Raw genomic sequence first — 19,258 nt, forward strand, 5'->3', positions numbered from 1 at the left:
AGCAAGCTCATTTTTCTCTTGGGTGTATTGCAATGGTACATGCTAGGCGAGTTTCAGCATGTAGCGTTGGTGGTATAGTGGTGAGCATAGCTGCCTTCCAAGCAGTTGACCCGGGTTCGATTCCCGGCCAACGCATGTGAGCTTGCTTTTGGCACCCTACAATTCCATGGAAGACAAGACCAAGACAAGATCTCTGAACAGTTAGGACATCCTGCACCTGCTCAGTCTCTGGAGAGGTTCCATTCCGGTGCAGCAGACTCTACGCCAGCTTAAAGTTCTTTCTAAATGGTCAACACTTAATGCAGACACTCTATAATGTTCTAAACAAATAGCTAGCAAGGCACTAAGGCGAGCCTGTCCTTGGGTGGGCTTGAACTGCCTTTCTTTGGCTTGACAGCCGTCGCCAGGCTTTGGGTTCGATCCCCGGCTAATACTTTACTGCTGCTTCTGGGGTACAGAAAACTTCATTTGGTCACAGACACTGCCAGGGATGTCTGTTGTATCACTAAGACATGAACTTGATGCTGCTCACCCTTTTCATGAACGTGAATGAGATTCCAACGTGTCTCAAATGAATCTACATGGCTATCTGGGGTTCTCTTCGGACAACTGTTGAACACAAAAGGAAAGGCCGTCCCTGGGTGGGCTTGAACCACCAACCTTTCGGTTAACAGCCGAACGCGCTAACCGATTGCGCCACAGAGACTGTGCCTGCAGTTGTTGCTAAATGATTTTATGGGGATGTATGTGTGTCTTGTGGAGTGAGGAAGTAAGTCTGCTCCAAGAAGTTTAACGCCACTTTTTCCCACAATGAAGCATTCACTGTATGGCAGCAGAGTGGCGCAGCGGAAGCGTGCTGGGCCCATAACCCAGAGGTCGATGGATCGAAACCATCCTCTGCTAGGTGTACGTTGGTTTTTATACCTTGCTTACCATATGGGCCAATTGTCGGCCATAGCCCCTTAAGAGAAAGTGTCATTAGGGCCTTGCTGTAACATAGATAGTAGTGTAACTATTTCAACTAATGTACCCTTCTTAAACTTGAAGGTTGAATACAAACAGAAGCAGAGTGGCGCAGCGGAAGCGTGCTGGGCCCATAACCCAGAGGTCGATGGATCGAAACCATCCTCTGCTAGGCATGAATTCATTTTTGCACCTTGCTTTATCGCATGGGCAAAACGGTTTACATTGCCCTGTAAGAGAAAGTGTAATAAGGGCCCTGCTGTAACGTACATATTAGGGTAGCTAAGACTACTCCTGGGCCGTTCTTGTAGTTGAAGAGATGGGTGAACTGTGACACCGCACTTAAAAAAAAAAAAAAAAAAAAAAAAACAGCAAACAGAGAAGCTTCCCCATATTGGAGCATTGGATTTGGTCAAGTCTTAAGCCAATGTGTTGTAGGGCACAAGTAAGCTTTGGGTTAGCATGAATGGTTGCATGGCCACCTAGCTTTTCATCCTTCCCACCCTTGCCCTGGAATCTTCCAGACTTCAAATTGCTGTCCTTTGCTGTGTGTGTTGCACCAGCATCATCCAGGGGGGCACATGATCTTTCTGAAGTCTTGAATTGAAGTCTGTAAGCAGTATCACCATGTGTCCCACTGCTTACATCTAGCAAAGTAGGCAAATAAGCAAGCTCATTTTTCTCTTGGGTGTATTGCAATGGTACATGCTAGGCGAGTTTCAGCATGTAGCGTTGGTGGTATAGTGGTGAGCATAGCTGCCTTCCAAGCAGTTGACCCGGGTTCGATTCCCGGCCAACGCATGTGAGCTTGCTTTTGGCACCCTACAATTCCATGGAAGACAAGACCAAGACAAGATCTCTGAACAGTTAGGACATCCTGCACCTGCTCAGTCTCTGGAGAGGTTCCATTCCGGTGCAGCAGACTCTACGCCAGCTTAAAGTTCTTTCTAAATGGTCAACACTTAATGCAGACACTCTATAATGTTCTAAACAAATAGCTAGCAAGGCACTAAGGCGAGCCTGTCCTTGGGTGGGCTTGAACTGCCTTTCTTTGGCTTGACAGCCGTCGCCAGGCTTTGGGTTCGATCCCCGGCTAATACTTTACTGCTGCTTCTGGGGTACAGAAAACTTCATTTGGTCACAGACACTGCCAGGGATGTCTGTTGTATCACTAAGACATGAACTTGATGCTGCTCACCCTTTTCATGAACGTGAATGAGATTCCAACGTGTCTCAAATGAATCTACATGGCTATCTGGGGTTCTCTTCGGACAACTGTTGAACACAAAAGGAAAGGCCGTCCCTGGGTGGGCTTGAACCACCAACCTTTCGGTTAACAGCCGAACGCGCTAACCGATTGCGCCACAGAGACTGTGCCTGCAGTTGTTGCTAAATGATTTTATGGGGATGTATGTGTGTCTTGTGGAGTGAGGAAGTAAGTCTGCTCCAAGAAGTTTAACGCCACTTTTTCCCACAATGAAGCATTCACTGTATGGCAGCAGAGTGGCGCAGCGGAAGCGTGCTGGGCCCATAACCCAGAGGTCGATGGATCGAAACCATCCTCTGCTAGGTGTACGTTTGTTTTTATACCTTGCTTACCATATGGGCCAATTGTCGGCCATAGCCCCTTAAGAGAAAGTGTCATTAGGGCCTTGCTGTAACATAGATAGTAGTGTAACTATTTCAACTAATGTACCCTTCTTAAACTTGAAGGTTGAATACAAACAGAAGCAGAGTGGCGCAGCGGAAGCGTGCTGGGCCCATAACCCAGAGGTCGATGGATCGAAACCATCCTCTGCTAGGCATGAATTCATTTTTGCACCTTGCTTTATCGCATGGGCAAAACGGTTTCCATTGCCCTGTAAGAGAAAGTGTAATAAGGGCCCTGCTGTAACGTACATATTAGGGTAGCTAAGACTACTCCTGGGCCGTTCTTGTAGTTGAAGAGATGGGTGAACTGTGACACCGCACTTAAAAAAAAAAAAAAAAAAAAAAACAGCAAACAGAGAAGCTTCCCCATATTGGAGCATTGGATTTGGTCAAGTCTTAAGCCAATGTGTTGTAGGGCACAAGTAAGCTTTGGGTTAGCATGAATGGTTGCATGGCCACCTAGCTTTTCATCCTTCCCACCCTTGCCCTGGAATCTTCCAGACTTCAAATTGCTGTCCTTTGCTGTGTGTGTTGCACCAGCATCATCCAGGGGGGCACATGATCTTTCTGAAGTCTTGAATTGAAGTCTGTAAGCAGTATCACCATGTGTCCCACTGCTTACATCTAGCAAAGTAGGCAAATAAGCAAGCTCATTTTTCTCTTGGGTGTATTGCAATGGTACATGCTAGGCGAGTTTCAGCATGTAGCGTTGGTGGTATAGTGGTGAGCATAGCTGCCTTCCAAGCAGTTGACCCGGGTTCGATTCCCGGCCAACGCATGTGAGCTTGCTTTTGGCACCCTACAATTCCATGGAAGACAAGACCAAGACAAGATCTCTGAACAGTTAGGACATCCTGCACCTGCTCAGTCTCTGGAGAGGTTCCATTCCGGTGCAGCAGACTCTACGCCAGCTTAAAGTTCTTTCTAAATGGTCAACACTTAATGCAGACACTCTATAATGTTCTAAACAAATAGCTAGCAAGGCACTAAGGCGAGCCTGTCCTTGGGTGGGCTTGAACTGCCTTTCTTTGGCTTGACAGCCGTCGCCAGGCTTTGGGTTCGATCCCCGGCTAATACTTTACTGCTGCTTCTGGGGTACAGAAAACTTCATTTGGTCACAGACACTGCCAGGGATGTCTGTTGTATCACTAAGACATGAACTTGATGCTGCTCACCCTTTTCATGAACGTGAATGAGATTCCAACGTGTCTCAAATGAATCTACATGGCTATCTGGGGTTCTCTTCGGACAACTGTTGAACACAAAAGGAAAGGCCGTCCCTGGGTGGGCTTGAACCACCAACCTTTCGGTTAACAGCCGAACGCGCTAACCGATTGCGCCACAGAGACTGTGCCTGCAGTTGTTGCTAAATGATTTTATGGGGATGTATGTGTGTCTTGTGGAGTGAGGAAGTAAGTCTGCTCCAAGAAGTTTAACGCCACTTTTTCCCACAATGAAGCATTCACTGTATGGCAGCAGAGTGGCGCAGCGGAAGCGTGCTGGGCCCATAACCCAGAGGTCGATGGATCGAAACCATCCTCTGCTAGGTGTACGTTGGTTTTTATACCTTGCTTACCATATGGGCCAATTGTCGGCCATAGCCCCTTAAGAGAAAGTGTCATTAGGGCCTTGCTGTAACATAGATAGTAGTGTAACTATTTCAACTAATGTACCCTTCTTAAACTTGAAGGTTGAATACAAACAGAAGCAGAGTGGCGCAGCGGAAGCGTGCTGGGCCCATAACCCAGAGGTCGATGGATCGAAACCATCCTCTGCTAGGCATGAATTCATTTTTGCACCTTGCTTTATCGCATGGGCAAAACGGTTTCCATTGCCCTGTAAGAGAAAGTGTAATAAGGGCCCTGCTGTAACGTACATATTAGGGTAGCTAAGACTACTCCTGGGCCGTTCTTGTAGTTGAAGAGATGGGTGAACTGTGACACCGCACTTAAAAAAAAAAAAAAAAAAAAAAACAGCAAACAGAGAAGCTTCCCCATATTGGAGCATTGGATTTGGTCAAGTCTTAAGCCAATGTGTTGTAGGGCACAAGTAAGCTTTGGGTTAGCATGAATGGTTGCATGGCCACCTAGCTTTTCATCCTTCCCACCCTTGCCCTGGAATCTTCCAGACTTCAAATTGCTGTCCTTTGCTGTGTGTGTTGCACCAGCATCATCCAGGGGGGCACATGATCTTTCTGAAGTCTTGAATTGAAGTCTGTAAGCAGTATCACCATGTGTCCCACTGCTTACATCTAGCAAAGTAGGCAAATAAGCAAGCTCATTTTTCTCTTGGGTGTATTGCAATGGTACATGCTAGGCGAGTTTCAGCATGTAGCGTTGGTGGTATAGTGGTGAGCATAGCTGCCTTCCAAGCAGTTGACCCGGGTTCGATTCCCGGCCAACGCATGTGAGCTTGCTTTTGGCACCCTACAATTCCATGGAAGACAAGACCAAGACAAGATCTCTGAACAGTTAGGACATCCTGCACCTGCTCAGTCTCTGGAGAGGTTCCATTCCGGTGCAGCAGACTCTACGCCAGCTTAAAGTTCTTTCTAAATGGTCAACACTTAATGCAGACACTCTATAATGTTCTAAACAAATAGCTAGCAAGGCACTAAGGCGAGCCTGTCCTTGGGTGGGCTTGAACTGCCTTTCTTTGGCTTGACAGCCGTCGCCAGGCTTTGGGTTCGATCCCCGGCTAATACTTTACTGCTGCTTCTGGGGTACAGAAAACTTCATTTGGTCACAGACACTGCCAGGGATGTCTGTTGTATCACTAAGACATGAACTTGATGCTGCTCACCCTTTTCATGAACGTGAATGAGATTCCAACGTGTCTCAAATGAATCTACATGGCTATCTGGGGTTCTCTTCGGACAACTGTTGAACACAAAAGGAAAGGCCGTCCCTGGGTGGGCTTGAACCACCAACCTTTCGGTTAACAGCCGAACGCGCTAACCGATTGCGCCACAGAGACTGTGCCTGCAGTTGTTGCTAAATGATTTTATGGGGATGTATGTGTGTCTTGTGGAGTGAGGAAGTAAGTCTGCTCCAAGAAGTTTAACGCCACTTTTTCCCACAATGAAGCATTCACTGTATGGCAGCAGAGTGGCGCAGCGGAAGCGTGCTGGGCCCATAACCCAGAGGTCGATGGATCGAAACCATCCTCTGCTAGGTGTACGGTGGTTTTTATACCTTGCTTACCATATGGGCCAATTGTCGGCCATAGCCCCTTAAGAGAAAGTGTCATTAGGGCCTTGCTGTAACATAGATAGTAGTGTAACTATTTCAACTAATGTACCCTTCTTAAACTTGAAGGTTGAATACAAACAGAAGCAGAGTGGCGCAGCGGAAGCGTGCTGGGCCCATAACCCAGAGGTCGATGGATCGAAACCATCCTCTGCTAGGCATGAATTCATTTTTGCACCTTGCTTTATCGCATGGGCAAAACGGTTTCCATTGCCCTGTAAGAGAAAGTGTAATAAGGGCCCTGCTGTAACGTACATATTAGGGTAGCTAAGACTACTCCTGGGCCGTTCTTGTAGTTGAAGAGATGGGTGAACTGTGACACCGCACTTAAAAAAAAAAAAAAAAAAACAGCAAACAGAGAAGCTTCCCCATATTGGAGCATTGGATTTGGTCAAGTCTTAAGCCAATGTGTTGTAGGGCACAAGTAAGCTTTGGGTTAGCATGAATGGTTGCATGGCCACCTAGCTTTTCTTCCTTCCCACCCTTGCCCTGGAATCTTCCAGACTTCAAATTGCTGTCCTTTGCTGTGTGTGTTGCACCAGCATCATCCAGGGGGGCACATGATCTTTCTGAAGTCTTGAATTGAAGTCTGTAAGCAGTATCACCATGTGTCCCACTGCTTACATCTAGCAAAGTAGGCAAATAAGCAAGCTCATTTTTCTCTTGGGTGTATTGCAATGGTACATGCTAGGCGAGTTTCAGCATGTAGCGTTGGTGGTATAGTGGTGAGCATAGCTGCCTTCCAAGCAGTTGACCCGGGTTCGATTCCCGGCCAACGCATGTGAGCTTGCTTTTGGCACCCTACAATTCCATGGAAGACAAGACCAAGACAAGATCTCTGAACAGTTAGGACATCCTGCACCTGCTCAGTCTCTGGAGAGGTTCCATTCCGGTGCAGCAGACTCTACGCCAGCTTAAAGTTCTTTCTAAATGGTCAACACTTAATGCAGACACTCTATAATGTTCTAAACAAATAGCTAGCAAGGCACTAAGGCGAGCCTGTCCTTGGGTGGGCTTGAACTGCCTTTCTTTGGCTTGACAGCCGTCGCCAGGCTTTGGGTTCGATCCCCGGCTAATACTTTACTGCTGCTTCTGGGGTACAGAAAACTTCATTTGGTCACAGACACTGCCAGGGATGTCTGTTGTATCACTAAGACATGAACTTGATGCTGCTCACCCTTTTCATGAACGTGAATGAGATTCCAACGTGTCTCAAATGAATCTACATGGCTATCTGGGGTTCTCTTCGGACAACTGTTGAACACAAAAGGAAAGGCCGTCCCTGGGTGGGCTTGAACCACCAACCTTTCGGTTAACAGCCGAACGCGCTAACCGATTGCGCCACAGAGACTGTGCCTGCAGTTGTTGCTAAATGATTTTATGGGGATGTATGTGTGTCTTGTGGAGTGAGGAAGTAAGTCTGCTCCAAGAAGTTTAACGCCACTTTTTCCCACAATGAAGCATTCACTGTATGGCAGCAGAGTGGCGCAGCGGAAGCGTGCTGGGCCCATAACCCAGAGGTCGATGGATCGAAACCATCCTCTGCTAGGTGTACGTTGGTTTTTATACCTTGCTTACCATATGGGCCAATTGTCGGCCATAGCCCCTTAAGAGAAAGTGTCATTAGGGCCTTGCTGTAACATAGATAGTAGTGTAACTATTTCAACTAATGTACCCTTCTTAAACTTGAAGGTTGAATACAAACAGAAGCAGAGTGGCGCAGCGGAAGCGTGCTGGGCCCATAACCCAGAGGTCGATGGATCGAAACCATCCTCTGCTAGGCATGAATTCATTTTTGCACCTTGCTTTATCGCATGGGCAAAACGGTTTACATTGCCCTGTAAGAGAAAGTGTAATAAGGGCCCTGCTGTAACGTACATATTAGGGTAGCTAAGACTACTCCTGGGCCGTTCTTGTAGTTGAAGAGATGGGTGAACTGTGACACCGCACTTAAAAAAAAAAAAAAAAAAAAAAAAACAGCAAACAGAGAAGCTTCCCCATATTGGAGCATTGGATTTGGTCAAGTCTTAAGCCAATGTGTTGTAGGGCACAAGTAAGCTTTGGGTTAGCATGAATGGTTGCATGGCCACCTAGCTTTTCATCCTTCCCACCCTTGCCCTGGAATCTTCCAGACTTCAAATTGCTGTCCTTTGCTGTGTGTGTTGCACCAGCATCATCCAGGGGGGCACATGATCTTTCTGAAGTCTTGAATTGAAGTCTGTAAGCAGTATCACCATGTGTCCCACTGCTTACATCTAGCAAAGTAGGCAAATAAGCAAGCTCATTTTTCTCTTGGGTGTATTGCAATGGTACATGCTAGGCGAGTTTCAGCATGTAGCGTTGGTGGTATAGTGGTGAGCATAGCTGCCTTCCAAGCAGTTGACCCGGGTTCGATTCCCGGCCAACGCATGTGAGCTTGCTTTTGGCACCCTACAATTCCATGGAAGACAAGACCAAGACAAGATCTCTGAACAGTTAGGACATCCTGCACCTGCTCAGTCTCTGGAGAGGTTCCATTCCGGTGCAGCAGACTCTACGCCAGCTTAAAGTTCTTTCTAAATGGTCAACACTTAATGCAGACACTCTATAATGTTCTAAACAAATAGCTAGCAAGGCACTAAGGCGAGCCTGTCCTTGGGTGGGCTTGAACTGCCTTTCTTTGGCTTGACAGCCGTCGCCAGGCTTTGGGTTCGATCCCCGGCTAATACTTTACTGCTGCTTCTGGGGTACAGAAAACTTCATTTGGTCACAGACACTGCCAGGGATGTCTGTTGTATCACTAAGACATGAACTTGATGCTGCTCACCCTTTTCATGAACGTGAATGAGATTCCAACGTGTCTCAAATGAATCTACATGGCTATCTGGGGTTCTCTTCGGACAACTGTTGAACACAAAAGGAAAGGCCGTCCCTGGGTGGGCTTGAACCACCAACCTTTCGGTTAACAGCCGAACGCGCTAACCGATTGCGCCACAGAGACTGTGCCTGCAGTTGTTGCTAAATGATTTTATGGGGATGTATGTGTGTCTTGTGGAGTGAGGAAGTAAGTCTGCTCCAAGAAGTTTAACGCCACTTTTTCCCACAATGAAGCATTCACTGTATGGCAGCAGAGTGGCGCAGCGGAAGCGTGCTGGGCCCATAACCCAGAGGTCGATGGATCGAAACCATCCTCTGCTAGGTGTACGTTTGTTTTTATACCTTGCTTACCATATGGGCCAATTGTCGGCCATAGCCCCTTAAGAGAAAGTGTCATTAGGGCCTTGCTGTAACATAGATAGTAGTGTAACTATTTCAACTAATGTACCCTTCTTAAACTTGAAGGTTGAATACAAACAGAAGCAGAGTGGCGCAGCGGAAGCGTGCTGGGCCCATAACCCAGAGGTCGATGGATCGAAACCATCCTCTGCTAGGCATGAATTCATTTTTGCACCTTGCTTTATCGCATGGGCAAAACGGTTTCCATTGCCCTGTAAGAGAAAGTGTAATAAGGGCCCTGCTGTAACGTACATATTAGGGTAGCTAAGACTACTCCTGGGCCGTTCTTGTAGTTGAAGAGATGGGTGAACTGTGACACCGCACTTAAAAAAAAAAAAAAAAAAAAAAACAGCAAACAGAGAAGCTTCCCCATATTGGAGCATTGGATTTGGTCAAGTCTTAAGCCAATGTGTTGTAGGGCACAAGTAAGCTTTGGGTTAGCATGAATGGTTGCATGGCCACCTAGCTTTTCATCCTTCCCACCCTTGCCCTGGAATCTTCCAGACTTCAAATTGCTGTCCTTTGCTGTGTGTGTTGCACCAGCATCATCCAGGGGGGCACATGATCTTTCTGAAGTCTTGAATTGAAGTCTGTAAGCAGTATCACCATGTGTCCCACTGCTTACATCTAGCAAAGTAGGCAAATAAGCAAGCTCATTTTTCTCTTGGGTGTATTGCAATGGTACATGCTAGGCGAGTTTCAGCATGTAGCGTTGGTGGTATAGTGGTGAGCATAGCTGCCTTCCAAGCAGTTGACCCGGGTTCGATTCCCGGCCAACGCATGTGAGCTTGCTTTTGGCACCCTACAATTCCATGGAAGACAAGACCAAGACAAGATCTCTGAACAGTTAGGACATCCTGCACCTGCTCAGTCTCTGGAGAGGTTCCATTCCGGTGCAGCAGACTCTACGCCAGCTTAAAGTTCTTTCTAAATGGTCAACACTTAATGCAGACACTCTATAATGTTCTAAACAAATAGCTAGCAAGGCACTAAGGCGAGCCTGTCCTTGGGTGGGCTTGAACTGCCTTTCTTTGGCTTGACAGCCGTCGCCAGGCTTTGGGTTCGATCCCCGGCTAATACTTTACTGCTGCTTCTGGGGTACAGAAAACTTCATTTGGTCACAGACACTGCCAGGGATGTCTGTTGTATCACTAAGACATGAACTTGATGCTGCTCACCCTTTTCATGAACGTGAATGAGATTCCAACGTGTCTCAAATGAATCTACATGGCTATCTGGGGTTCTCTTCGGACAACTGTTGAACACAAAAGGAAAGGCCGTCCCTGGGTGGGCTTGAACCACCAACCTTTCGGTTAACAGCCGAACGCGCTAACCGATTGCGCCACAGAGACTGTGCCTGCAGTTGTTGCTAAATGATTTTATGGGGATGTATGTGTGTCTTGTGGAGTGAGGAAGTAAGTCTGCTCCAAGAAGTTTAACGCCACTTTTTCCCACAATGAAGCATTCACTGTATGGCAGCAGAGTGGCGCAGCGGAAGCGTGCTGGGCCCATAACCCAGAGGTCGATGGATCGAAACCATCCTCTGCTAGGTGTACGTTGGTTTTTATACCTTGCTTACCATATGGGCCAATTGTCGGCCATAGCCCCTTAAGAGAAAGTGTCATTAGGGCCTTGCTGTAACATAGATAGTAGTGTAACTATTTCAACTAATGTACCCTTCTTAAACTTGAACGTTGAATACAAACAGAAGCAGAGTGGCGCAGCGGAAGCGTGCTGGGCCCATAACCCAGAGGTCGATGGATCGAAACCATCCTCTGCTAGGCATGAATTCATTTTTGCACCTTGCTTTATCGCATGGGCAAAACGGTTTCCATTGCCCTGTAAGAGAAAGTGTAATAAGGGCCCTGCTGTAACGTACATATTAGGGTAGCTAAGACTACTCCTGGGCCGTTCTTGTAGTTGAAGAGATGGGTGAACTGTGACACCGCACTTAAAAAAAAAAAAAAAAAAAAACAGCAAACAGAGAAGCTTCCCCATATTGGAGCATTGGATTTGGTCAAGTCTTAAGCCAATGTGTTGTAGGGCACAAGTAAGCTTTGGGTTAGCATGAATGGTTGCATGGCCACCTAGCTTTTCATCCTTCCCACCCTTGCCCTGGAATCTTCCAGACTTCAAATTGCTGTCCTTTGCTGTGTGTGTTGCACCAGCATCATCCAGGGGGGCACATGATCTTTCTGAAGTCTTGAATTGAAGTCTGTAAGCAGTATCACCATGTGTCCCACTGCTTACATCTAGCAAAGTAGGCAAATAAGCAAGCTCATTTTTCTCTTGGGTGTATTGCAATGGTACATGCTAGGCGAGTTTCAGCATGTAGCGTTGGTGGTATAGTGGTGAGCATAGCTGCCTTCCAAGCAGTTGACCCGGGTTCGATTCCCGGCCAACGCATGTGAGCTTGCTTTTGGCACCCTACAATTCCATGGAAGACAAGACCAAGACAAGATCTCTGAACAGTTAGGACATCCTGCACCTGCTCAGTCTCTGGAGAGGTTCCATTGCGGTGCAGCAGACTCTACGCCAGCTTAAAGTTCTTTCTAAATGGTCAACACTTAATGCAGACACTCTATAATGTTCTAAACAAATAGCTAGCAAGGCACTAAGGCGAGCCTGTCCTTGGGTGGGCTTGAACTGCCTTTCTTTGGCTTGACAGCCGTCGCCAGGCTTTGGGTTCGATCCCCGGCTAATACTTTACTGCTGCTTCTGGGGTACAGAAAACTTCATTTGGTCACAGACACTGCCAGGGATGTCTGTTGTATCACTAAGACATGAACTTGATGCTGCTCACCCTTTTCATGAACGTGAATGAGATTCCAACGTGTCTCAAATGAATCTACATGGCTATCTGGGGTTCTCTTCGGACAACTGTTGAACACAAAAGGAAAGGCCGTCCCTGGGTGGGCTTGAACCACCAACCTTTCGGTTAACAGCCGAACGCGCTAACCGATTGCGCCACAGAGACTGTGCCTGCAGTTGTTGCTAAATGATTTTATGGGGATGTATGTGTGTCTTGTGGAGTGAGGAAGTAAGTCTGCTCCAAGAAGTTTAACGCCACTTTTTCCCACAATGAAGCATTCACTGTATGGCAGCAGAGTGGCGCAGCGGAAGCGTGCTGGGCCCATAACCCAGAGGTCGATGGATCGAAACCATCCTCTGCTAGGTGTACGTTGGTTTTTATACCTTGCTTACCATATGGGCCAATTGTCGGCCATAGCCCCTTAAGAGAAAGTGTCATTAGGGCCTTGCTGTAACATAGATAGTAGTGTAACTATTTCAACTAATGTACCCTTCTTAAACTTGAAGGTTGAATACAAACAGAAGCAGAGTGGCGCAGCGGAAGCGTGCTGGGCCCATAACCCAGAGGTCGATGGATCGAAACCATCCTCTGCTAGGCATGAATTCATTTTTGCACCTTGCTTTATCGCATGGGCAAAACGGTTTCCATTGCCCTGTAAGAGAAAGTGTAATAAGGGCCCTGCTGTAACGTACATATTAGGGTAGCTAAGACTACTCCTGGGCCGTTCTTGTAGTTGAAGAGATGGGTGAACTGTGACACCGCACTTAAAAAAAAAAAAAAAAAAAAAAACAGCAAACAGAGAAGCTTCCCCATATTGGAGCATTGGATTTGGTCAAGTCTTAAGCCAATGTGTTGTAGGGCACAAGTAAGCTTTGGGTTAGCATGAATGGTTGCATGGCCACCTAGCTTTTCATCCTTCCCACCCTTGCCCTGGAATCTTCCAGACTTCAAATTGCTGTCCTTTGCTGTGTGTGTTGCACCAGCATCATCCAGGGGGGCACATGATCTTTCTGAAGTCTTGAATTGAAGTCTGTAAGCAGTATCACCATGTGTCCCACTGCTTACATCTAGCAAAGTAGGCAAATAAGCAAGCTCATTTTTCTCTTGGGTATATTGCAATGGTACATGCTAGGCGAGTTTCAGCATGTAGCGTTGGTGGTATAGTGGTGAGCATAGCTGCCTTCCAAGCAATTGACCCGGGTTCGATTCCCGGCCAACGCATGTGAGCTTGCTTTTGGCACCCTACAATTCCATGGAAGACAAGACCAAGACAAGATCTCTGAACAGTTAGGACATCCTGCACCTGCTCAGTCTCTGGAGAGGTTCCATTCCGGTGCAGCAGACTCTACGCCAGCTTAAAGTTCTTTCTAAATGGTCAACACTTAATGCAGACACTCTATAATGTTCTAAACAAATAGCTAGCAAGGCACTAAGGCGAGCCTGTCCTTGGGTGGGCTTGAACTGCCTTTCTTTGGCTTGACAGCCGTCGCCAGGCTTTGGGTTCGATCCCCGGCTAATACTTTACTGCTGCTTCTGGGGTACAGAAAACTTCATTTGGTCACAGACACTGCCAGGGATGTCTGTTGTATCACTAAGACATGAACTTGATGCTGCTCACCCTTTTCATGAACGTGAATGAGATTCCAACGTGTCTCAAATGAATCTACATGGCTATCTGGGGTTCTCTTCGGACAACTGCTGAACACAAAAGGAAAGGCCGTCCCTGGGTGGGCTTGAACCACCAACCTTTCGGTTAACAGCCGAACGCGCTAACCGATTGCGCCACAGAGACTGTGCCTGCAGTTGTTGCTAAATGATTTTATGGGGATGTATGTGTGTCTTGTGGAGTGAGGAAGTAAGTCTGCTCCAAGAAGTTTAACGCCACTTTTTCCCACAATGAAGCATTCACTGTATGGCAGCAGAGTGGCGCAGTGGAAGCGTGCTGGGCCCATAACCCAGAGGTCGATGGATCGAAACCATCCTCTGCTAGGTGTACGTTGGTTTTTATACCTTGCTTACCATATGGGCCAATTGTCGGCCATAGCCCCTTAAGAGAAAGTGTCATTAGGGCCTTGCTGTAACATAGATAGTAGTGTAACTATTTCAACTAATTTACCCTTCTTAAACTTGAAGGTTGAATACAAACAGAAGCAGAGTGGCGCAGCGGAAGCGTGCTGGGCCCATAACCCAGAGGTCGATGGATCGAAACCATCCTCTGCTAGGCATGAATTCATTTTTGCACCTTGCTTTATCGCATGGGCAAAACGGTTTCCATTGCCCTGTAAGAGAAAGTGTAATAAGGGCCCTGCTGTAACGTACATATTAGGGTAGCTAAGACTACTCCTGGGCCGTTCTTGTAGTTGAAGAGATGGGTGAACTGTGACACCGCACTTAAAAAAAAACAAAAAAAAAAAAAAACAGCAAACAGAGAAGCTTCCCCATATTGGAGCATTGGATTTGGTCAAGTCTTAAGCCAATGTGTTGTAGGGCACAAGTAAGCTTTGGGTTAGCATGAATGGTTGCATGGCCACCTAACTTTTCATCCTTCCCACCCTTGCCCTGGAATCTTCCAGACTTCAAATTGCTGTCCTTTGCTGTGTGTGTTGCACCAGCATCATCCAGGGGGGCACATGATCTTTCTGAAGTCTTGAATTGAAGTCTGTAAGCAGTATCACCATGTGTCCCACTGCTTACATCTAGCAAAGTAGGCAAATAAGCAAGCTCATTTTTCTCTTGGGTATATTGCAATGGTACATGCTAGGCGAGTTTCAGCATGTAGCGTTGGTGGTATAGTGGTGAGCATAGCTGCCTTCCAAGCAGTTGACCCGGGTTCGATTCCCGGCCAATGCATGTGAGCTTGCTTTTGGCACCCTACAATTCCATGGAAGACAAGACCAAGACAAGATCTCTGAACAGTTAGGACATCCTGCACCTGCTCAGTCTCTGGAGAGGTTCCATTCCGGTGCAGCAGACTCTACGCCAGCTTAAAGTTCTTTCTAAATGGTCAACACTTAATGCAGACACTCTATAATGTTCTAAACAAATAGCTAGCAAGGCACTAAGGCGAGCCTGTCCTTGGGTGGGCTTGAACTGCCTTTCTTTGGCTTGACAGCCGTCGCCAGGCTTTGGGTTCGATCCCCGGCTAATACTTTACTGCTGCTTCTGGGGTACAGAAAACTTCATTTGGTCACAGACACTGCCAGGGATGTCTGTTGTATCACTAAGACATGAACTTGATGCTGCTCACCCTTTTCATGAACGTGAATGAGATTCCAACGTGTCTCAAATGAATGTACATGGCTATCTGGGGTTCTCTTCGGACAACTGTTGAACACAAAAGGAAAGGCCGTCCCTGGGTGGGCTTGAACCACCAACCTTTCGGTTAACAGCCGAACGCGCTAACCGATTGCGCCACAGAGACTGTGCCTGCAGTTGTTGCTAAATGATTTTATGGGGATGTATGTGTGTCTTGTGGAGTGAGGAAGTAAGTCTGCTCCAAGAAGTTTAACGCCACTTTTTCCCACAATGAAGCATTCACTGTATGGCAGCAGAGTGGCGCAGCGGAAGCGTGCTGGGCCCATAACCCAGAGGTCGATGGATCGAAACCATCCTCTGCTAGGTGTACGTTGGTTTTTATACCTTGCTTACCATATGGGCCAATTGTCGGCCATAGCCCCTTAAGAGAAAGTGTCATTAGGGCCTTGCTGTAACATAGATAGTAGTGTAACTATTTCAACTAATGTACCCTTCTTAAACTTGAAGGGTGAATACAAACAGAAGCAGAGTGGCGCAGCGGAAGCGTGCTGGGCCCATAACCCAGAGGTCGATGGATCGAAACCATCCTCTGCTAGGCATGAATTCATTTTTGCACCTTGCTTTATCGCATGGGCAAAACGGTTTCCATTGCCCTGTAAGAGAAAGTGTAATAAGGGCCCTGCTGTAACGTACATATTAGGGTAGCTAAGACTACTCCTGGGCCGTTCTTGTAGTTGAAGAGATGGGTGAACTGTGACACCGCACTTAAAAAAAAAAAAAAAAAAAAAAAAACAGCAAACAGAGAAGCTTCCCCATATTGGAGCATTGGATTTGGTCAAGTCTTAAGCCAATGTGTTGTAGGGCACAAGTAAGCTTTGGGTTAGCATGAATGGTTGCATGGCCACCTAGCTTTTCATCCTTCCCACCCTTGCCCTGGAATCTTCCAGACTTCAAATTGCTGTCCTTTGCTGTGTGTGTTGCACCAGCATCATCCAGGGGGGCACATGATCTTTCTGAAGTCTTGAATTGAAGTCTGTAAGCAGTATCACCATGTGTCCCACTGCTTACATCTAGCAAAGTAGGCAAATAAGCAAGCTCATTTTTCTCTTGGGTATATTGCAATGGTACATGCTAGGCGAGTTTCAGCATGTAGCGTTGGTGGTATAGTGGTGAGCATAGCTGCCTTCCAAGCAGTTGACCCGGGTTCGATTCCCGGCCAACGCATGTGAGCTTGCTTTTGGCAGCCTACAATTCCATGGAAGACAAGACCAAGACAAGATCTCTGAACAGTTAGGACATCCTGCACCTGCTCAGTCTCTGGAGAGGTTCCATTCCGGTGCAGCAGACTCTACGCCAGCTTAAAGTTCTTTCTAAATGGTCAACACTTAATGCAGACACTCTATAATGTTCTAAACAAATAGCTAGCAAGGCACTAAGGCGAGCCTGTCCTTGGGTGGGCTTGAACTGCCTTTCTTTGGCTTGACAGCCGTCGCCAGGCTTTGGGTTCGATCCCCGGCTAATACTTTACTGCTGCTTCTGGGGTACAGAAAACTTCATTTGGTCACAGACACTGCCAGGGATGTCTGTTGTATCACTAAGACATGAACTTGATGCTGCTCACCCTTTTCATGAACGTGAATGAGATTCCAACGTGTCTCAAATGAATCTACATGGCTATCTGGGGTTCTCTTCGGACAACTGTTGAACACAAAAGGAAAGGCCGTCCCTGGGTGGGCTTGAACCACCAACCTTTCGGTTAACAGCCGAACGCGCTAACCGATTGCGCCACAGAGACTGTGCCTGCAGTTGTTGCTAAATGATTTTATGGGGATGTATGTGTGTCTTGTGGAGTGAGGAAGTAAGTCTGCTCCAAGAAGTTTAACGCCACTTTTTCCCACAATGAAGCATTCACTGTATGGCAGCAGAGTGGCGCAGCGGAAGCGTGCTGGGCCCATAACCCAGAGGTCGATGGATCGAAACCATCCTCTGCTAGGTGTACGTTGGTTTTTATACCTTGCTTACCATATGGGCCAATTGTCGGCCATAGCCCCTTAAGAGAAAGTGTCATTAGGGCCTTGCTGTAACATAGATAGTAGTGTAACTATTTCAACTAATGTACCCTTCTTAAACTTGAAGGTTGAATACAAACAGAAGCAGAGTGGCGCAGCGGAAGCGTGCTGGGCCCATAACCCAGAGGTCGATGGATCGAAACCATCCTCTGCTAGGCATGAATTCATTTTTGCACCTTGCTTTATCGCATGGGCAAAACGGTTTCCATTGCCCTGTAAGAGAAAGTGTAATAAGGGCCCTGCTGTAACGTACATATTAGGGTAGCTAAGACTACTCCTGTGCCGTTCTTGTAGTTGAAGAGATGGGTGAACTGTGACACCGCACTTAAAAAAAAAAAAAAAAAAACAGCAAACAGAGAAGCTTCCCCATATTGGAGCATTGGATTTGGTCAAGTCTTAAGCCAATGTGTTGTAGGGCACAAGTAAGCTTTGGGTTAGCAGGAATGGTTGCATGGCCACCTAGCTTTTCATCCTTCCCACCCTTGCCCTGGAATCTTCCAGACTTCAAATTGCTGTCCTTTGCTGTGTGTGTTGCACCAGCATCATCCAGGGGGGCACATGATCTTTCTGAAGTCTTGAATTGAAGTCTGTAAGCAGTATCACCATGTGTCCCACTGCTTACATCTAGCAAAGTAGGCAAATAAGCAAGCTCATTTTTCTCTTGGGTGTATTGCAATGGTACATGCTAGGCAAGTTTCAGCATGTAGCGTTGGTGGTATAGTGGTGAGCATAGCTGCCTTCCAAGCAGTTGACCCGGGTTCGATTCCCGGCCAACGCATGTGAGCTTGCTTTTGGCACCCTACAATTCCATGGAAGACAAGACCAAGACAAGATCTCTGAACAGTTAGGACATCCTGCACCTGCTCAGTCTCTGGAGAGGTTCCATTCCGGTGCAGCAGACTCTACGCCAGCTTAAAGTTCTTTCTAAATGGTCAACACTTAATGCAGACACTCTATAATGTTCTAAACAAATAGCTAGCAAGGCACTAAGGCGAGCCTGTCCTTGGGTGGGCTTGAACTGCCTTTCTTTGGCTTGACAGCCGTCGCCAGGCTTTGGGTTCGATCCCCGGCTAATACTTTACTGCTGCTTCTGGGGTACAGAAAACTTCATTTGGTCACAGACACTGCCAGGGATGTCTGTTGTATCACTAAGACATGAACTTGATGCTGCTCACCCTTTTCATGAACGTGAATGAGATTCCAACGTGTCTCAAATGAATGTACATGGCTATCTGGGGTTCTCTTCGGACAACTGTTGAACACAAAAGGAAAGGCCGTCCCTGGGTGGGCTTGAACCACCAACCTTTCGGTTAACAGCCGAACGCGCTAACCGATTGCGCCACAGAGACTGTGCCTGCAGTTGTTGCTAAATGATTTTATGGGGATGTATGTGTGTCTTGTGGAGTGAGGAAGTAAGTCTGCTCCAAGAAGTTTAACGCCACTTTTTCCCACAATGAAGCATTCACTGTATGGCAGCAGAGTGGCGCAGCGGAAGCGTGCTGGGCCCATAACCCAGAGGTCGATGGATCGAAACCATCCTCTGCTAGGTGTACGTTGGTTTTTATACCTTGCTTACCATATGGGCCAATTGTCGGCCATAGCCCCTTAAGAGAAAGTGTCATTAGGGCCTTGCTGTAACATAGATAGTAGTGTAACTATTTCAACTAATGTACCCTTCTTAAACTTGAAGGTTGAATACAAACAGAAGCAGAGTGGCGCAGCGGAAGCGTGCTGGGCCCATAACCCAGAGGTCGATGGATCGAAACCATCCTCTGCTAGGCATGAATTCATTTTTGCACCTTGCTTTATCGCATGGGCAAAACGGTTTCCATTGCCCTGTAAGAGAAAGTGTAATAAGGGCCCTGCTGTAACGTACATATTAGGGTAGCTAAGACTACTCCTGGGCCGTTCTTGTAGTTGAAGAGATGGGTGAACTGTGACACCGCACTTAAAAAAAAAACAAAAAAAAAAAAAAAAAAAACAGCAAACAGAGAAGCTTCCCCATA

At 47.0% G+C, this 19,258-nt stretch overlaps 25 non-coding genes across 25 annotated transcripts; 13 read left to right on the top strand and 12 right to left on the bottom strand.

Moving 5' to 3' along the window:
- The first annotated feature begins 63 nt into the window (after positions 1 to 63).
- On the top strand, positions 64 to 135 carry TRNAG-UCC (transfer RNA glycine (anticodon UCC)). The gene has a single exon. It is a non-coding gene; the product is annotated as a tRNA-Gly (tRNA).
- A 497-nt stretch (positions 136 to 632) lies between these two features.
- TRNAN-GUU (transfer RNA asparagine (anticodon GUU)) lies at positions 633 to 706 on the bottom strand. Its single transcript has one exon. It is a non-coding gene; the product is annotated as a tRNA-Asn (tRNA).
- A 986-nt stretch (positions 707 to 1,692) lies between these two features.
- Positions 1,693 to 1,764, top strand: TRNAG-UCC (transfer RNA glycine (anticodon UCC)). Its single transcript has one exon. It is a non-coding gene; the product is annotated as a tRNA-Gly (tRNA).
- Positions 1,765 to 2,261: 497 nt separating this feature from the next.
- Positions 2,262 to 2,335, bottom strand: TRNAN-GUU (transfer RNA asparagine (anticodon GUU)). The gene has a single exon. It is a non-coding gene; the product is annotated as a tRNA-Asn (tRNA).
- Positions 2,336 to 3,319: 984 nt separating this feature from the next.
- TRNAG-UCC (transfer RNA glycine (anticodon UCC)) lies at positions 3,320 to 3,391 on the top strand. Its single transcript has one exon. It is a non-coding gene; the product is annotated as a tRNA-Gly (tRNA).
- A 497-nt stretch (positions 3,392 to 3,888) lies between these two features.
- On the bottom strand, positions 3,889 to 3,962 carry TRNAN-GUU (transfer RNA asparagine (anticodon GUU)). Its single transcript has one exon. It is a non-coding gene; the product is annotated as a tRNA-Asn (tRNA).
- Positions 3,963 to 4,946: 984 nt separating this feature from the next.
- On the top strand, positions 4,947 to 5,018 carry TRNAG-UCC (transfer RNA glycine (anticodon UCC)). The gene has a single exon. It is a non-coding gene; the product is annotated as a tRNA-Gly (tRNA).
- Positions 5,019 to 5,515: 497 nt separating this feature from the next.
- On the bottom strand, positions 5,516 to 5,589 carry TRNAN-GUU (transfer RNA asparagine (anticodon GUU)). Its single transcript has one exon. It is a non-coding gene; the product is annotated as a tRNA-Asn (tRNA).
- Positions 5,590 to 6,569: 980 nt separating this feature from the next.
- Positions 6,570 to 6,641, top strand: TRNAG-UCC (transfer RNA glycine (anticodon UCC)). The gene has a single exon. It is a non-coding gene; the product is annotated as a tRNA-Gly (tRNA).
- Positions 6,642 to 7,138: 497 nt separating this feature from the next.
- TRNAN-GUU (transfer RNA asparagine (anticodon GUU)) lies at positions 7,139 to 7,212 on the bottom strand. Its single transcript has one exon. It is a non-coding gene; the product is annotated as a tRNA-Asn (tRNA).
- A 986-nt stretch (positions 7,213 to 8,198) lies between these two features.
- Positions 8,199 to 8,270, top strand: TRNAG-UCC (transfer RNA glycine (anticodon UCC)). Its single transcript has one exon. It is a non-coding gene; the product is annotated as a tRNA-Gly (tRNA).
- A 497-nt stretch (positions 8,271 to 8,767) lies between these two features.
- Positions 8,768 to 8,841, bottom strand: TRNAN-GUU (transfer RNA asparagine (anticodon GUU)). The gene has a single exon. It is a non-coding gene; the product is annotated as a tRNA-Asn (tRNA).
- Positions 8,842 to 9,825: 984 nt separating this feature from the next.
- TRNAG-UCC (transfer RNA glycine (anticodon UCC)) lies at positions 9,826 to 9,897 on the top strand. The gene has a single exon. It is a non-coding gene; the product is annotated as a tRNA-Gly (tRNA).
- A 497-nt stretch (positions 9,898 to 10,394) lies between these two features.
- On the bottom strand, positions 10,395 to 10,468 carry TRNAN-GUU (transfer RNA asparagine (anticodon GUU)). The gene has a single exon. It is a non-coding gene; the product is annotated as a tRNA-Asn (tRNA).
- Positions 10,469 to 11,450: 982 nt separating this feature from the next.
- Positions 11,451 to 11,522, top strand: TRNAG-UCC (transfer RNA glycine (anticodon UCC)). Its single transcript has one exon. It is a non-coding gene; the product is annotated as a tRNA-Gly (tRNA).
- Positions 11,523 to 12,019: 497 nt separating this feature from the next.
- On the bottom strand, positions 12,020 to 12,093 carry TRNAN-GUU (transfer RNA asparagine (anticodon GUU)). Its single transcript has one exon. It is a non-coding gene; the product is annotated as a tRNA-Asn (tRNA).
- A 984-nt stretch (positions 12,094 to 13,077) lies between these two features.
- TRNAG-UCC (transfer RNA glycine (anticodon UCC)) lies at positions 13,078 to 13,149 on the top strand. Its single transcript has one exon. It is a non-coding gene; the product is annotated as a tRNA-Gly (tRNA).
- A 497-nt stretch (positions 13,150 to 13,646) lies between these two features.
- TRNAN-GUU (transfer RNA asparagine (anticodon GUU)) lies at positions 13,647 to 13,720 on the bottom strand. Its single transcript has one exon. It is a non-coding gene; the product is annotated as a tRNA-Asn (tRNA).
- Positions 13,721 to 13,845: 125 nt separating this feature from the next.
- TRNAM-CAU (transfer RNA methionine (anticodon CAU)) lies at positions 13,846 to 13,917 on the top strand. Its single transcript has one exon. It is a non-coding gene; the product is annotated as a tRNA-Met (tRNA).
- Positions 13,918 to 14,706: 789 nt separating this feature from the next.
- On the top strand, positions 14,707 to 14,778 carry TRNAG-UCC (transfer RNA glycine (anticodon UCC)). The gene has a single exon. It is a non-coding gene; the product is annotated as a tRNA-Gly (tRNA).
- Positions 14,779 to 15,275: 497 nt separating this feature from the next.
- Positions 15,276 to 15,349, bottom strand: TRNAN-GUU (transfer RNA asparagine (anticodon GUU)). Its single transcript has one exon. It is a non-coding gene; the product is annotated as a tRNA-Asn (tRNA).
- Positions 15,350 to 16,335: 986 nt separating this feature from the next.
- TRNAG-UCC (transfer RNA glycine (anticodon UCC)) lies at positions 16,336 to 16,407 on the top strand. Its single transcript has one exon. It is a non-coding gene; the product is annotated as a tRNA-Gly (tRNA).
- A 497-nt stretch (positions 16,408 to 16,904) lies between these two features.
- Positions 16,905 to 16,978, bottom strand: TRNAN-GUU (transfer RNA asparagine (anticodon GUU)). Its single transcript has one exon. It is a non-coding gene; the product is annotated as a tRNA-Asn (tRNA).
- A 980-nt stretch (positions 16,979 to 17,958) lies between these two features.
- Positions 17,959 to 18,030, top strand: TRNAG-UCC (transfer RNA glycine (anticodon UCC)). Its single transcript has one exon. It is a non-coding gene; the product is annotated as a tRNA-Gly (tRNA).
- A 497-nt stretch (positions 18,031 to 18,527) lies between these two features.
- TRNAN-GUU (transfer RNA asparagine (anticodon GUU)) lies at positions 18,528 to 18,601 on the bottom strand. The gene has a single exon. It is a non-coding gene; the product is annotated as a tRNA-Asn (tRNA).
- Between the last annotated feature and the right edge of the window lie 657 nt (positions 18,602 to 19,258).

This window comes from Hyperolius riggenbachi, chromosome 4, assembly GCF_040937935.1.
Source record: "Hyperolius riggenbachi isolate aHypRig1 chromosome 4, aHypRig1.pri, whole genome shotgun sequence".
Classification (NCBI taxonomy): Eukaryota; Metazoa; Chordata; class Amphibia; order Anura; family Hyperoliidae; genus Hyperolius; species Hyperolius riggenbachi.